Genomic DNA, 15521 nt, shown 5'->3' with positions numbered 1-15521 from the left:
GTGAGATACCTCGCTCCGTATCCAAGGGCTGTAATTTTTAGGATCAGCCCTGCTAACCTGCAGTGGAGCTTTGCCGTCTGCCAACACAAACACATTTTCACAATAACTGCAAGAGAGGGCAGCAAAGTCTGCTTCCAAAGCAAAACGCTGACAGAAAAGCAGCTCATTTAAGTATCTATAAGACCGTGAGGTATTTAGAGCTTCTGATTCACTGTAAAAACATTCAGGGTGTATCTGATCCATAGGCCACAGAAACATAGTGTCACAGGTTGTTTTTCTTTGGTAATAAGTGACCCTACTGATGACTATTTTGAATTATCCTGTGGTGGAGTCATTGAAAATCAGAGTGCCCAGCTAAGCGTGTTCAGATCTGACATGGACCGTTTTAGCCATCCAAAACAAACGACAGGACCATTTCTTGTGGCCAGGAGACTCTGAACTCACTTTGACTCAGTACAGGTGTTGAAATCACTGCAGGATTATCCCTGGAGGTGGGTAATCCTTTAAAGGTTCAGAGCTTTGGGTTAGGTAAAAATCTAAACATTTGGATGTTTATCTGAAACCTTATCTCAGTCATCTAAACTCCTGGAGGCTGAACACCCATCAGTTGCACATCTACAAGTAAAAGAGTGATAGGGCCTCTTGTTTCTACAGACTTAAAGCCTGATCCTGACATCTCTAAATAAACAAAACCTCACACCGATATCAACTCACCTTTGAGTTGGGGTACTGGGAATGGGAAGTTCCCTTTCAGTTAAAGGTGATCACAAACATTATCTGATGGGGGGGAAAAAAAGGAAGGTTGACTACAAAATATAGTCAGGGGTTTTTTTCCATAAAAGTAATGCATAATTTTTTTTCCCATTTTCACTAGAAAACCTCTACACTTGAAAATTGCCAAAGGAGCTTTAGTTGGAAAGTAAAATATTCCATCCCTTTCTTTTCTCACCCAGAAAAAAGGGATCTTGATGATGAAGTGCCATGATTTTAAATCCATACTGGTGTTTTAAATCAGGTTTCTTTCCTTAGTTGTCCTTCACCCCTTAGGCTGCTATATGTCTGCCACTGAGGTGCCATGCTGTGGTACCTCACAGGAGACAGAAGAAAGACTGGGAGCATGAAAGACACACACTGCAGCTTGCAATTTATGTCAGTGCGGAGACACTTTGCTTTTCTACTACGGTACCTCAGATTTTTCAGTTTTTCAGCAGGTGTTTTGCTCCTTTCTGGCATTTCAATGATCATAAGAACAATTTTACCAGCTGGTGAAAATTTAACTCATGGCTAATAAATTGTGTGTGAGTATAGTTCAGAGTGGGGGAAGGGGGCGTTTGAGGAATTACTTCCATTCTCCACGGACATTCCCATAGTGAATGGTCTGGTTGCTTGTTCTGCTGTGGGACATGTCCCATGTGTCACTGGTGAATGTATGAAGGGACTGGGCACATTCTGGATACCAAGTGTGCCCAAACACACTGCACAGCGCTGTGACCATCACTCTCTCACCAAGACCTGCAGAAACCAGGATCAATTCCCACACCTATAGGGAAAGAAAAGCTGCCCCAAAGACAGAAGCGGAGGAAGGTGAGGGGCGATTCAGTGGGTGAGACAGTAGCTGGGACACAGTAGGTGTGGGTTCAGTTCCCTGCTCTGCCACAACCTCCCTCCTTCACCTCAGAGGGGTCCTTTAGTCTTTGTGGTTTTCCTATTGACTCTAGAGGCTAGCACTCTCTCATCTTAAAGGGCTCTTCAAGGATAAACACTAAACAACCCCCACAAAATTAATTTAATACGGTAACAGGAGCTACAGATACACAGGGGACAGACGGGAAACCTGGACTGCACTACTGCTTGGCAAACACGAGCACTTTATCAAGGTCTGGGCCATGTGTCTATACAGCTGTTAGCAAGCTGAGCCTTTTCCATGTTCCCATCACATTATTATAATGGAGAAATAACATTGTTTTGCAACATTTTAGAGGCTGCGAAGAGAATTGAAACACTTTCCCCTTCCTTTTCCCACCAACGTGCCAGTTACAGTCCCAAGTTCACAGGGCAATGCTGTTCATTCCTGCACCTTTGGGACCTTGTGCATAGCTGCTACACTGCTCTTGCAACAACACTCTTGCCTTGGGAATGAATAAAATGCACTTATTTGTTTCTTTTGGCAGTATCAGTAGGGCCACAAGATTAATGGTCATTAATTAAAAAATGTTAGTAGGACACTTCTTTGATATGGCAATTTAAAGTTGATAGCTGGAAACAAAGTGCTATTCAGAGTTTTGCAGAGTAATTGTTTTCCCCCGTTCTCGGTACAGTTGTCTCTTTCTGGCAGTGAAAAGTGCTTGTCTGAAAAAAGAGGGAATGATTTACTCCAGATTATTATATTCTGTGGCTCAGGAGATTCATACTTCCACTTATGTGGCAGAAAATTGTCATCCTCACAGCATTTTTCAAGCATCATTGTCCTTTCAATAACCTACTCTGTCAAGCTTCCCTATTTAAGCAATACGCTTGTTTTCTCTGCTTAACTACCTTTTATATCTACAGCTGTTGTTTCTCATCAATGTTTTATGCTTCAAATGAAAATGTTAATTTAGCTCTGGCCTGAAGTTGTGCCAGGGGAGGTTTAGATCCGATATTAGGGAAAATTCCTTCACCGAAAGGGCTGTCAAGCTCTGAAACAGGCAGCCCAGGGAAGTGGTGGAGTCACCGTCCCTGGAGGTGTTTAAAAGACGTGTAGATGTGCTTAGGGACAAGGCTTAGTGATAGACTTGGCAGTACTGGGTTAACAGTTGGTCTCGATGCTCTTAAAGGCCTTTTCCAACCTAAATGATTCTATGTTTCATGCAGACAGTCCTTTTTTTTCCTGGGTAGCCATGCTGTCACTAAGCCAATTTCAAGTAGGTCAGGAAAAATTATGTATTTTATAAAAGACATTAGTTGCTGGGTGACATTGCTTCTGAGCATTGCTCTGAAAATCCTGCCCCTTGCAGCATCTACCCAGCAAAAGGAGCCTTACTCTCAGAGTTGCAGGACAGCTTTGCTGCAGGGAGCAGAGAGGTGCAAAGAAGATGCAAGGCAAAATGCATCCTAGCAACTCACACATCAAACGCCAGGTGGGATTTGCCCACCTGCTCCCTGGCGAGCCCCAGGATCTTCCAGCAGTGCTGGTGTGCGACCCAGGAGCGGGAGCACGCACCACCCCTCAGAGGCATGCATCCTGCAACTGCAAACACATGTGCGCTCCCTCTTTCCCTTCATTCCCTCGCCCACAGTGCTCTGGGGGATATTTTTGCAGGATGCTTCCTGTTATTCACTTAATCCTCTCTCCTCTTTAAATTCTATTAAACTGGGCATTACAAAAGCTTCCAATGATTTATTAATTAAGAATTGTTTTCGCGGAGCTGCTTGTTACTTGCAGCGAGTATTCTCCAGCGTTGTCAACACCTGGATTTTTTGGCTGAGGTTTCTTAGCCCTGTGGTAAGTGGCAATGGGTCTTGACCAGCTTGTGCATCACCATGGAAGTGCTGACTCAGTTCCATCCAGGTTTTAGCTGCCCAGATCTATAAAAGACAATTTAATTGCACTCATCTCAGTGAAGATGTCATATGAAGCTTACAGCCAGCCACCAGACAGCAAGGAGCATGTGCCTGCATATGAGCAGAAACTGGTTAGTCTACAAGAACAATTCAGTAGCAGAGAAGTATTGCTCTGAATTTGTGTGCTAAGGCCCATAGTCAGGATTTGGGTTTATTTCTTCTTTTTCTTATTTCCTTGCAGTGGGTGTCTAGAGATTCCACCCGTGAAAATCCCCGCACACCCATATGCTTTCAGAAGCCATCCAGGATACATATTGTTGTGCTCCAATTTGCAACAGTTGTTTGCGCTTACACCTCACCATCCATATACAGGCAATAAATACAAATACCAGAGATGCCAAACTTTTGCAGTGGTTGCCTTCCACAAACAATACTGCCAGCTCAGATACTTCCTACAGATTATTTAAAGATGACACATTTCCCAGTTAACTTAAAAAAAGTAACAGCAATCGAATGGCTGGGCTGTAGGTATTTCCCTGATAAGATGTGGTGGGAATTGCTCAGCCATGTGTCACGACAACAAGCAGCTTTTTGAGTTACACCCTACCTGATCGAAATTCAAATGACCCAGGTATCAAGCAGAGCATCGTCCACCATTTCACAAGTGTCAAAGATTTACTGCATTAGTAATATCAGTAATAAAACTGTTTATTGCTTTATCATTACATTTAAATAAAGCTTGTTTTTACAGCTCACGAGAGAGAAAAAAAAAACAAACACCTTTATCCCATGGTGGTAAATGAAAGGTGGGTAAGGGATGCATTCCCAGGTCAGAAATGCATCAGGCAGAGGAAACTGGGAGCACGAGGAGCAAGTGGACAGAACAGAGTGTCAGGACCAATGACAGGGAGCTGCCAGTCCATATATACATATATACGTGAATACACAAAGTCCATTCTAAATACAGACAGGTTTTCTGTCTCTGTGTTTTAAGCAATTGAGACATGTGTGCAATTCATAGGGGTGGGAATCCCAGCTGGGTGGATGCTATTCAAAGTATTTCACCATCCCCCAAAAAATCCAGTAGGTTTTTTCTGCTGTGTCAAGACAGGCAAACTGGTTCAAAGCACTTAAGCCAGCAAACACGCCTGCAATGCAGCCCAGCCTAAAGGCAACAACAGCCAAACGGTTTAATAAGACTACCCCATCAAGCTTAATTTCAGCCCTTAAAACACCTTGTGTGATTGGACCTTTGGGTGACACACATACATTATAGAAGTACATTATTCCTTAAATAGCAAATTCTTCAGGGCAGGAGTCCTGTGTTCCTACAGGTCCTTATTTGTAGAAGCCTTGTTCAAGGCTCCCTCCACTATTGCAACCCCAGAAATGAGTAAGTACTCACCTCTTGGGCTCACACTTGACAGAAGACACAATGGTCAGAGTGCAGAGTTCTTTAAAATGCTTTGGTTTTTACTGTTAAAGACGTAATCTTGCATGTCTTTTACTGACTTGGTATCATACACATACACCAAAAGGTACCAGCTGGCGAGCAAGCCGCGGCTCCGAACGCCTGGGCTTCAGCAGTGCCAGCGGTGCCGACAGTAACGTGCTGTCAGCAAACTGGATCAGCTCTCAGAAAAGGAAGGATTAAATGAAAGCTACCGGAAGTATTCCAGGCTCTGCGAACACAGATGTGGAACAAAACATTACATAGTGACCTAAGAAACGAGGTGGAAAATGTAAGGGGAGCGACAAGACACAGGAGCCCAAGTGGAAACTGCAGAGTGTCATATAGCTCCTGGTGGGGAGGGCTGTGCAGCACAGTCCTTGGTGTGCTGTAGAAATGTGGGTCTAGCATCTTAAACCCTCGTTTTTCTCACCCAGAAGTTATAAACTGAAACACACGAACAAGAGCACCTTTATTCTAACTGCACAGATAGCCTGAAATCATCCGAGAGATGCAAGTCTCCTGGGAACCCACCCTGACCCCCACAAAAAGACATGTCAGTGGTTGAGTGTATTAATTACTTTGCTGCTGATAGCAACAGTAGAACCGTGCAGCTGCTGTGTTTGCCCCAAAGCCCCAACTGTGGCCGTGCCCTCAGCTACTCCCTGCACTGCTGCTGCAAACCCCTTCATCTCACAGCTGCGGTGCTTTACAGGGCAACCCCTGCGGTGCCAACTGCAGAGCTTGAGATGCTGTGGAGCTTTGCTGCAGGAGGGAAGACTACCAGATAACCTTCCTGCCAAGGCAACCAGGGACAGGCTACCCGGATTGTGATGTTCCATGCAACCAGTCAGCTGAAAATGTCCATCCTCCGATTATGTGACATTTTATCAGACAAGCAATAGACCATAAGTTGGAGAAAACCCTGGGTGAGGCACAGCCCACTGCTCAGAGCCACAGCCCACTGCTCAGAGCCACCTTGCTTTTCCTCTCGGAGTGGCTGGGTCACCTTACGCAGGTGGTGCCTACAGCTGCCAACCCATGACCCTGAACTGGTCGGCTTGGAGCCACTTTGCCAGTTCAAAGAGAGAAGTCTGCTGCAGCTCTCATCCTTGGGGAGCTCCATCCTGGTGCCTGCACAAGTCCCAGGGGCTCAGGGCTCCGTTCACCATGAATTAAATGGGCTCCTGATTCAATTTTCTTTTGGATTGGTTGCCACCAGCTATAAAAAACAAACTACCATTCAGCTCTTATCTGCCAAGCTCTGTATATGTGAATTTTGCTTCCTGTTATTGCAGCAACGGTAGGGATGGAGAAATGCTCTTGATTTCCTTTTTCAGGAAAGTTTTCTTTTCTAAACAATTGGTATTAAACAGAACAAAACAACCAAGAAACAGCATGCTCATTTCACAGATTTCCAGTAATGTTAGAGCTCTGTACATTGTTTCAGCTCTTGCTGAAATGAAGCTTGATTATGTTAGTGTTAGCCAGCCATTTAATTTAACTCGGAGACACTTTCACTCCAGGCTTCCTGGATCCTGACTGACTCTGCTCACCATACCAAGGGTGGGCAAAGAGCACCTATAGGGTTTTCATCTGACTTCTAGAAAAATAGGTGTGCAGGATTACACTGTGCCTGTTTATGTGTATTTTCATATGGGTGTGTGCCTGTATTTGCCAACAGAGATATAGGTGTGTCCTCCTCTCCCAGCTCTTGAAGACACCGATCAATCTCGGCCGGCCTGATCGAGGGACATAGGTTACAAGGATAACCAAGGTCCTGCAAACAAGGCAGTCAACTATAAGAAACACCTCAGAAAAAGGCCACTCAAGGGAAAGGCTGCAGGGTGAATTCCCCAGAAAACACATATGACAGAGCAAGAAAAACTTTATTTGGGGCCCACTGTGAGCGGTCACAAACCCAGGAGCTCCTGGGTAGATCCCAACAATGGCAGCAGACTTCCCAGTGTGCCCGTGCTCTACTGCAGCTTGGTGGTGGGACTGGGATGGAGCTGAATAAACCAACAGCACCATCAACAGCAATGCAGTCAGCATCACACGCTTCCTCACTTATCCTGATGGTCAGCACCTGGATTACGCAGGACACCACGGAACAGCACAGCCCATATAATATCTGATATATGTCCATAGGACATATTGGTCAAATAACATAGGTCTGGCTGAGGGAGTCATGCTAATTCAAGGGTCCTCAAACTAACACTTGGGAAGAAGGTCCTGACCTTGTCTTAGATGAATCCCCCTGCAGCACACTGCGTGCCCGTTGGTTTCTAGGTGAACACAATGTGCTTGTGCACATACAAAAGCCCTAAGCAACTGGAGGGCTTTTCCTTGCCTTGTGGGTTTAATTGGGACAGACAAGATAAGCAGAGCCAGCAAAGAAACCACCTCCCTGCACAGCAGCCACTCTTCGGACAGGGCCAGCCTTATGTGTCTCCCAAGACCTTGGGAGAGAGAGTGCAACTCCCACGTGCTTCTTATGGTATACCAATTGCAGCTCAGCTTCCTGGTGCAAGAGTGAAGGATGGAGAAGTGGAGATTAAATATAAACATGACCACTGATACAACACACAAAATGCCTGATCCAGCCCTCTCTTTCCATAATGGAAATTGGATCCGGTTGCATGAGGCACTTGCTGTAACTACAGGTCAATGAGGGACACAGGCTGCCCAGCAACAGCACAGTCTTTAAGACAGGACAATGAATTATTGGAGAGCTAAGTGACATTGTGATGAAGTGGCATAATCATTATCTATTCTACAATAAAACAGTGTGCACTTCTCATGGAGAACTCATCAGAACTGCAACTTTTTAGTTTAAATCTCATAATAGCATATGAGCAGCTGGTTTACGTTTTGCATTGTCCATTTCAAGGAATTATTCTCCTCTGTTTGTTTCTTAAAAATTAGTATCTTGCATCATGTCTTACTTTGATGGTCTGTTTTACATTTCAGGAATGCAAAACAATTGCACAATAAATCACTGGAGGAATGTACATGAGGGTTATTTGTCATGGTTATAAATAAATGAACTTTAGCAATAGTTGATAAACAGAAGATTATGGACAATTCATGCAAGCTCTCAAAAAGATCAGAGCATGACTTTAGCCCTTTAGTAACAAGCTTTATTTTATTGTCCCATAACCCACTGGAAACACTGCAAGAGAGGTGGCTTCTATGAACTGGCAGCTGGTTACTAGGGGTAGGCTGCAAAGCCTTTCTTGTTTTTCTACAGAGTCCCTGTGCCACTCAGTCCAGCCAGAAGCAGAGACACTCAGCACCTCTGAAAATCATGAAGAAGGTTCATCCTAGAGATGCTTAGGTTTTAGGATCTTAGCATTGACTATCAAGAGTAAACGAGATTCAATTTTGGTCTTATGTCCACTAGAGTCAAGCATGAAAGAAGTTCATTACAGAAGAGATTTCAAAATGCAAATCATAATATCCTCCAGTTCTCAGCCACATTAAGACCCATCGTAGGGTAAAGCCTTTTTTCCTTTGGCACTACTGAAATTAAATGCCCTGCTGAACAGAAATAGAATTATTCATTTGTTTAAGTGCTTCCTGAAGCAAGGACTGAGCAAGAAAGTATATCCAGCCTTCAATTTGCCAATGCAAGTATTAGAGAGGCTCCAATTTTTATGGACTCTTGAAGAGTCACTGCAGTTCACATATCTTTGTAGGAACTGGCACCTTCTGCGGTAATTGTAGTGTCTCTAAAAACCTAGGCAGGCTTAAGTGCTCTAGTAACCATTAATCCCAGTTACTGCTGCATTCACTTACAGAGGTTTAATTGAAGCTTGCTTAAACCTGCACCTTTGAAAATCTAGATTTGGTCCATCTCAGTGAGGAAGGAAAAGAGCAAAAGGATAAGCTGAATTTTTAATAGGGAAGCTTGTTCCTTAAAAATACATCTCTGGGAACCTGTGCATCTTTCTGAATTCAGAGCCAAGACTCAAGAACACAGCAGATTAATCTGATTACAAAACCAAATTTCAATATGTACACATGTATTTTTGAAATGTAATGATGGGAGGAGCAGTAATTTTATCAGATGTGCCAATCTTTCAGTAGCGTATTTCTGAAGCGTAATTACCAGCAGTTACGAAGTAGCCACCTTTATGGTAATAGGATGCAATTAATTCAGACAAGTCTCTATCCATCAAGGTAAAATGCATCAAAAATCCGAGGGGGAAAAAAAGGCACTTAGATGTCCATGCCTTTGTGTCGGTGGGGTCTGCAGTTACAGCTAGACCTAGCATTGCTCTTCAGACACCGATATCCGAATTGCTGTTATCTGCCAAAAATGCTTGTGTGCAGCACACAGTGCTTATTGTCTATTGTTGTTATCTCTCTAGACATCTATCTTGGGAATAGCTGAAGTGTCCTTCACTTTTCTGTCTGAGGGTGTGGTGAGATGATGGGGCTGGGCTGATACCAAGGCTGGCAGACGCCGCGGGAGGGGGGATCCACCCCAGCCCCTCTCCCCTCCCTGTTCCCTCCTGCTGGCACTGCTGCGTGGCCGATGGGCTGATAAACCAATTCAAGCCAGTAATCCAGCAGGAAACTAACCCAGGGAGGAGGGGGAACAACAACCCACGGCCAGTCTAGTGGGCCAAATAAGTCTGTGCGGAGATACACGCCAGAGCCGGGAGAGGGAATCAGTCAAATGGCATGGCTGGGAGGGGGAAGGATGGGGAGACAGCCCCTGCACCACAGCACGACGTTGGCCTCGCCCTGCTGCCTGACCTCACCCTCAGCTTCTAGGAACAGTGACTTAAAATATATTAGGAATGACAGCTTCTTCCTCCAGCCTTAAGAAGTAAAGTACGTATGGGTGTCAGGTACTGAAATACAAGGAGTGTATCATGCTTGAGGAAAGCACTGGGCTTGGAGCAGGAGATGAGGCACAAGACAAATGGGGTGATGAAATTTGCCAGAAGACAGGACTATTATAGCTATACAAACCAAATCCAGACCCTGCATCAGCTGCTTTCCTCATTCCTTCTTATCTGTGTCCCAGTGCTGACCAGCACCTTGGAGTGAACAGGGCTGGTGGGCTGTTTGACAGAATCAGGAGCAGAAGGGTGAAAACTCTACAAAAAGTTTGTCAAAAGTGCTTAGAGTCTGGCAAACAGAAGTCAATGCCAGAAAGAAAGGATACTTGTGTTAAAAGATTACTTTTCTGAACATGAGGGACATTCACAGACATGCAGCAAGACACGACACCCGCTGCAACCTCTCCCTGCGGAGGAGACCTGCAAGCCAAGGTCTGGGTGCCCACCCCTTGTGCAAGCCCAGCACCCTGACCCTAGGGGGTCCGCACTGCTCCCTGCAGGAGAGGTTAGCCCAGACCAAGGTACACACCGTGGGCAAGCACAGGGCTTTGTGGGCTAGCCCAGCTCCAGGGTGCTGAGCCCCTGGCACAGAGGAGCGCAGAGTGGTCAGGGGGGAGCCCCACACAGATCCCGCACTGCCTTGCACACCCCCAGCCAGCCGCTGGCCGCCTGGCAAAAGCCGCCGAGGAGCACTCCCACATTTGTCCGAACAGGCAAATATGACAACTATCTGCCCAAAGGGGTTTCTGGTTCCGTGAGAGCATACCAAACACGAACTGCTCCCACCTTCCTCAAGGGAGATTTGCACAGCAAGAGGCAGCTCAGTGGGGAGGAGAGCACCTTGGTGCTGCTGAAACAGCACGGGCAGGTGCAGATCATGCTACTGCAGAGCACCCGGTGATTGTCAAAACAGCAGAAACTAGTCAATTGGTGTTGATACTTCATTACAGAGCATTTTTTCCTCTATGACTATGAAATCTTTAATCCTTCACTAGCACATTTTTTTCTCCCCTCGCATAAACAGCCTTTGGTTCCCTGGAACTGAGCGAGGCTCTTTCACACAGTCAGCCACAGCCCAGAAGAGCCACAGAGAGGAGAGTAAGCGCTGAGGCATTCTCCTTGGTTTGTTGTTCTCATTTAAACTGGATAGACCTTGACTTTTCATTACCAGGAGGCTCCAAAAGCCTCCGTGGATAGAAAGGGAAGAGCCTGGGAGGCAGGGGGAATTCTCAGGGTGGGGTACAGGCTACCGATGCTTTAACCCTCCAGCCATCATTAGAGACACGTCATGATGGGTAGCCGGAGCCTCCCCTGGGGAAGTGTTGCTCAGCACAGCCCCAGCCTCTTCCTCACACCACCCTTCAGCCAGGCTGCACAGGGTTGCGAAGCTGCTTGGTGCAGGTAAGCCCAAGGTCGGTCAGCTTGTCCCTGCTTGGCCAAACGTTTGCTGCTTTGCTGGGCTGCTTTGTACAGAGAAGGGGCTGAATCCTGTCAGCACGTGCATCCCCACAGCACAGCATGGACATATGCACATCCAGTTTGCACCCTGTGCATTTCCATCCTTTCTTTCATACATTCATCATAAACCCCTGGAAGATGCTTGCTCATCTTCCGGGCCTGACTTGGAGCCATGGGGACAGCATGAGGCAATGAGAAAGCAACCCTGTACCTGCAGCATCACTGAAGAGATTCTTCTGCTGAGGTTCGGTCATTGCTCCCAGTCACCCCACCTGCAGCGCCTTCCCAGGCAGCACGGTAACATAGGGCACCTGCGACAATTCAAGCACTGCGATTACACGTATGTTTTCTGTTACTGTATATATTGTTGTAGTGCATGGGAACCAAGCGGCTGTTTATACCTTAAGAACTTCACTGAAAGCAGAGCTGAAGGTTCACCCATCAGCGAGGCTCTGCCTCAGCAGCCTCAGAAAGACCTGCCCCTGGATCCAGTCATGAAGTGGTACCCAGACAGCCACCCATACCCCACACCGTGTCCCCGAGTCTCCCACAGCATCCTTGCTCATTTAGAGCTGTTCATGTCAGGATAATGAAAAACACAAGGGGAAGACAGACAGTGTATCCAAGAGGGCGCAGTGAGGGTCTTCTGTGGCAGACCTGTATTACCAGGCAAGAGCAGAGCAACCATTTCTAGTGAAAACTGTAAGTCAGACCCTCCGGGTGCACACAAGGTGGCTGATCTGTATCATTCTGGAAACATAAGGGAGCTTCAAAATGGGACTAAATTATATTGGTGTCCTACTGCTGTGGGTTTCAAAAACACCACTAAACCCTATACATTACATTCTTACTCACATACTCCGCCTTTAAAGGGCCAGTCAGGCCCCCGCAGCTCTCTGTTGCTGAAGGTGCCAGAAACCAGCCAGCTCACCGGTGCAGGTTTCTAGCCTCCTACATTTGTGTACATTCAGTAAACACAGCTATTTGGACCTGACCAAGCCCTTGTGGTTTCTCCCCATAGACTTTGTTGCCTAAAGAGAAAAAGACTTGAAATATGTGACTAATTATGCTGTTTTACTCCATTTGCATGTGCAGGACCTGAAATGCTTCGCCGAACAGAGAGGGATCCTCTTTCCCAGTCATGCAAAGTACAGAGTGCGATGGGGAACTGAGCCATCTCCTATGAGCTCTGCTCCAGCCATGGCCCACCGGTGGGGCAATCTAACAAATACTGGCCAGTAGAGCTTCCCCACCTTCAACCTCGGAGAGATGCTTGGATTTCTTTCTGACTGGAAAGCTCAACAGATGAGTTTATTCACCCCTGTTTGTTAGCTACTGCATCACTGTATAAAGACCGATCTTCTCTGCTCTGTCATACTTTGCCTGGCATCACTGTTGTCTTCTGGTTGTGCAACAGTCATCTCTACTATCAGATTTACAATGCAAATGCTTGCAGAATTCAGACTTAAAATGTATACCCTGCAAGCTCACCAGCCAGCAAAATTTGTGAAAGCAAGCTTGAAAGAAATACAGGTTGGCTAGAACAGTCTGTTTAAAATCCAAATTCAAATGAGTACTCATAGAAAATATTTTGTAGTATACGCCCAGATTTTATGACACAACAACAATAATAATAGTAATACCACCTAACTTTCATCAGTAGATCTCAAAAGCACTTTACAAAGAGATTAAGCATCCTTAGAGCAGCTACTTTGCAATAGGCACTTTTTCAGCTGCTGACAATATTTAAATTACTGAAACAGATTAAGTGGTACTATTAACTAATCACCTGCCAAGCTTTTTACATCAAGTTGCTACCTGGAACAAAGTATTATGCTTAATTTTGGAACAAAGTATTATGCTTAATTTTGGAACAACTGACACCTATGGTTTATCAGGCCAACTGTAAGCAGAACCAGCAAACCTAACAGCACAAAGGTCAGTTTGCATGGTCTCGTTTCATTTTTCCCAGTTGTACACAGCATCTTTTCAGCCATACAGATGCTATTCTGCTAAAAGCTGTTGATGTCTAGGGAATGCAGACAACCTGGGGAAAACTTAGCTTTCCAGAGGTGATGCAAAGCATATCAGAATGGATCAGTCCAGTAATCGTAAGTATAAATCAATAAAAAGTGAACACCTCAGAGCTGGCAGGGCCAGTAGGACCTCAGTGGATCTTCCTGACAGAGCAAGACGGGGAGACTTAGGCCTACTCATGAGATGAGAAGTTATTTTTCTTCTTTCAAAATGCTGTTAAATTTTGTTATGGTGCAGTATGAGGCTCTACTAGGTGGTAGATAGCGCATTAGATATGCACAGTGGGTGGTAGATGTGTATTAAGATATTGCAAGTAGCAATAACGTTTCCTAAACTTTCTCTTTCTTCTACCCGGCACACAATGCAAAAAGCATGAAAACTACCCACAGGTTAGCAGTGGGTAGATTTGAAGGGCCCCTATTACATTCTGAGATATTTTGATTGTGTTACAAACTGGCTATGATGATCCTATGAAGTTACAGAGTGCTCGCGGAGTTATTTTTCATAAAAGCTTGGAGTCAGGCAGGTTTTTTAAGTGCAGTTAGCACTCTGAAAATCAATAATTGAATGACTTGTCCTCACAGTGAGACACAAAGCTTGGAAAAGCCGTCAAGGGGTGTTTTAAGGGCTGAGAGACTAAGACACAAGTAACACCTCAAGCTGCATTAGAGAGACAAAATACTACTTGCAGCACCTAGTGTTTCCAGTACAGTATACCTTCATCAGGATTTGGTACATGAGAGAAAAGAGATTGTTGATTTTCTAATAACTAGGGGAGTCCTCTACTGAGGCTCCAAGGAACAGAGGCAGCCTTGCAAGAGGGTGGTTACTCTGAGGTTAACTCAGTTTGTGGGCAGCAAGTAACACCCACAGGTATTGAACCTAGACAAGGGCAATGTGGTACTCACTAGAAGTAAAAGAAAAAACCCTGCCAAGGGGAGTCTCTAGATTACCTGTCTGCCACAGAACACACTTGCAGTCAAAACACTATATGAGTCAACTTATCAGTTTATTCTCGATTTTGAAATGACATGAAGTCATCAATAACCCCAAATGAGTATATAGGTTTCCCTTTGTGAGCAATAATGTGAACAGACCTTGCAATATAATACAATGCTGTCCCCATCTCTGTATCTCAAGTCTTTCTCTCATGTTGTTCCAAAAAAAGAGCAAAACTCCCGACTTTCCCCCTTGTGTAGCTCATGCTTTACCAAAGCTTGCAAAACAGCAGTAGTACCATTTTCACATGAGCCCATTGCGATGGAATCAGGTTATACTTTATTTTCCCTCATACCTCAGCCCTAGGTGGGGCCTTTGTGTAGGTGCCAAGACAAGTCAAGCAACGATCGCCTGGTAACCTCAGACGGCAATTAAAATGAGCACTGAAATAAAGCACATCTGAACAAGAAGTTATAAAAGTTAAACAGATGACAGTTACCAGCAAAGTAGATTTTAACAAGGGAATCAAAATCTCACCATGATAGGTGGGAAGATAGTGAGATTCTAGAAGACAATTTTGAGATTAATTGCAGGATGGAATATTGGGGGGGGGGAATATTTTTTCTTTCTTTTTACGTTCTAGTTGAGTGAAACAGCTTTTCCTTGCAATATACATTGGTCAAACACATAAGTGATAGGGGCAGAAAAGAAAAAAACCCTAATGTTAATCTAAATGAGAATAAACCAGAGGAAATAGCTAAGGAAAGTAGGAAAGGGTATAGGTTTAAGCTATATGGCCCCTGTACCTTGGGAATCTCTCATAATCCCCAAACCACACAGAACTCAGCTTCACTCGGAATAAGCTGCATTTTCAGCCTAGCAGGAGCCAAGCAACTGCTTCAGGTCTCTGTAAACCAGAGCTGGCTATGATCACCAGCTCCACATGCTGAAGCAAGCCTGAGACATGCAGGCAAAGCCCCAGAGAGCCACACCACATACAAGGCTTCCAGCAGTAGAGCACCAGGGTAGCTCCTGCCTCTGCAGCTCCTGCTCTTGGGTCTGTCCCCTTAAGCCTCAGGTTTCCATCCATAGCACAAGAATAGGATCAGCACCTCCTCTACCAACTAACACACTCTGGTCAACAGGAACACACTACTAACCATTCCCATCCCTCAGAGACCATAGCAAGGCCCTTGTATACCTGACAATTGCTGTCCACAGCCCATCAGGATGCTAAG

Source organism: Falco biarmicus, chromosome 3 (assembly GCF_023638135.1).
Source record: "Falco biarmicus isolate bFalBia1 chromosome 3, bFalBia1.pri, whole genome shotgun sequence".
Classification (NCBI taxonomy): domain Eukaryota; kingdom Metazoa; phylum Chordata; class Aves; order Falconiformes; family Falconidae; genus Falco; species Falco biarmicus.
The sequence above is the reverse complement of the archived record's forward strand: the minus strand, read 5'-3'. Positions refer to the sequence as shown.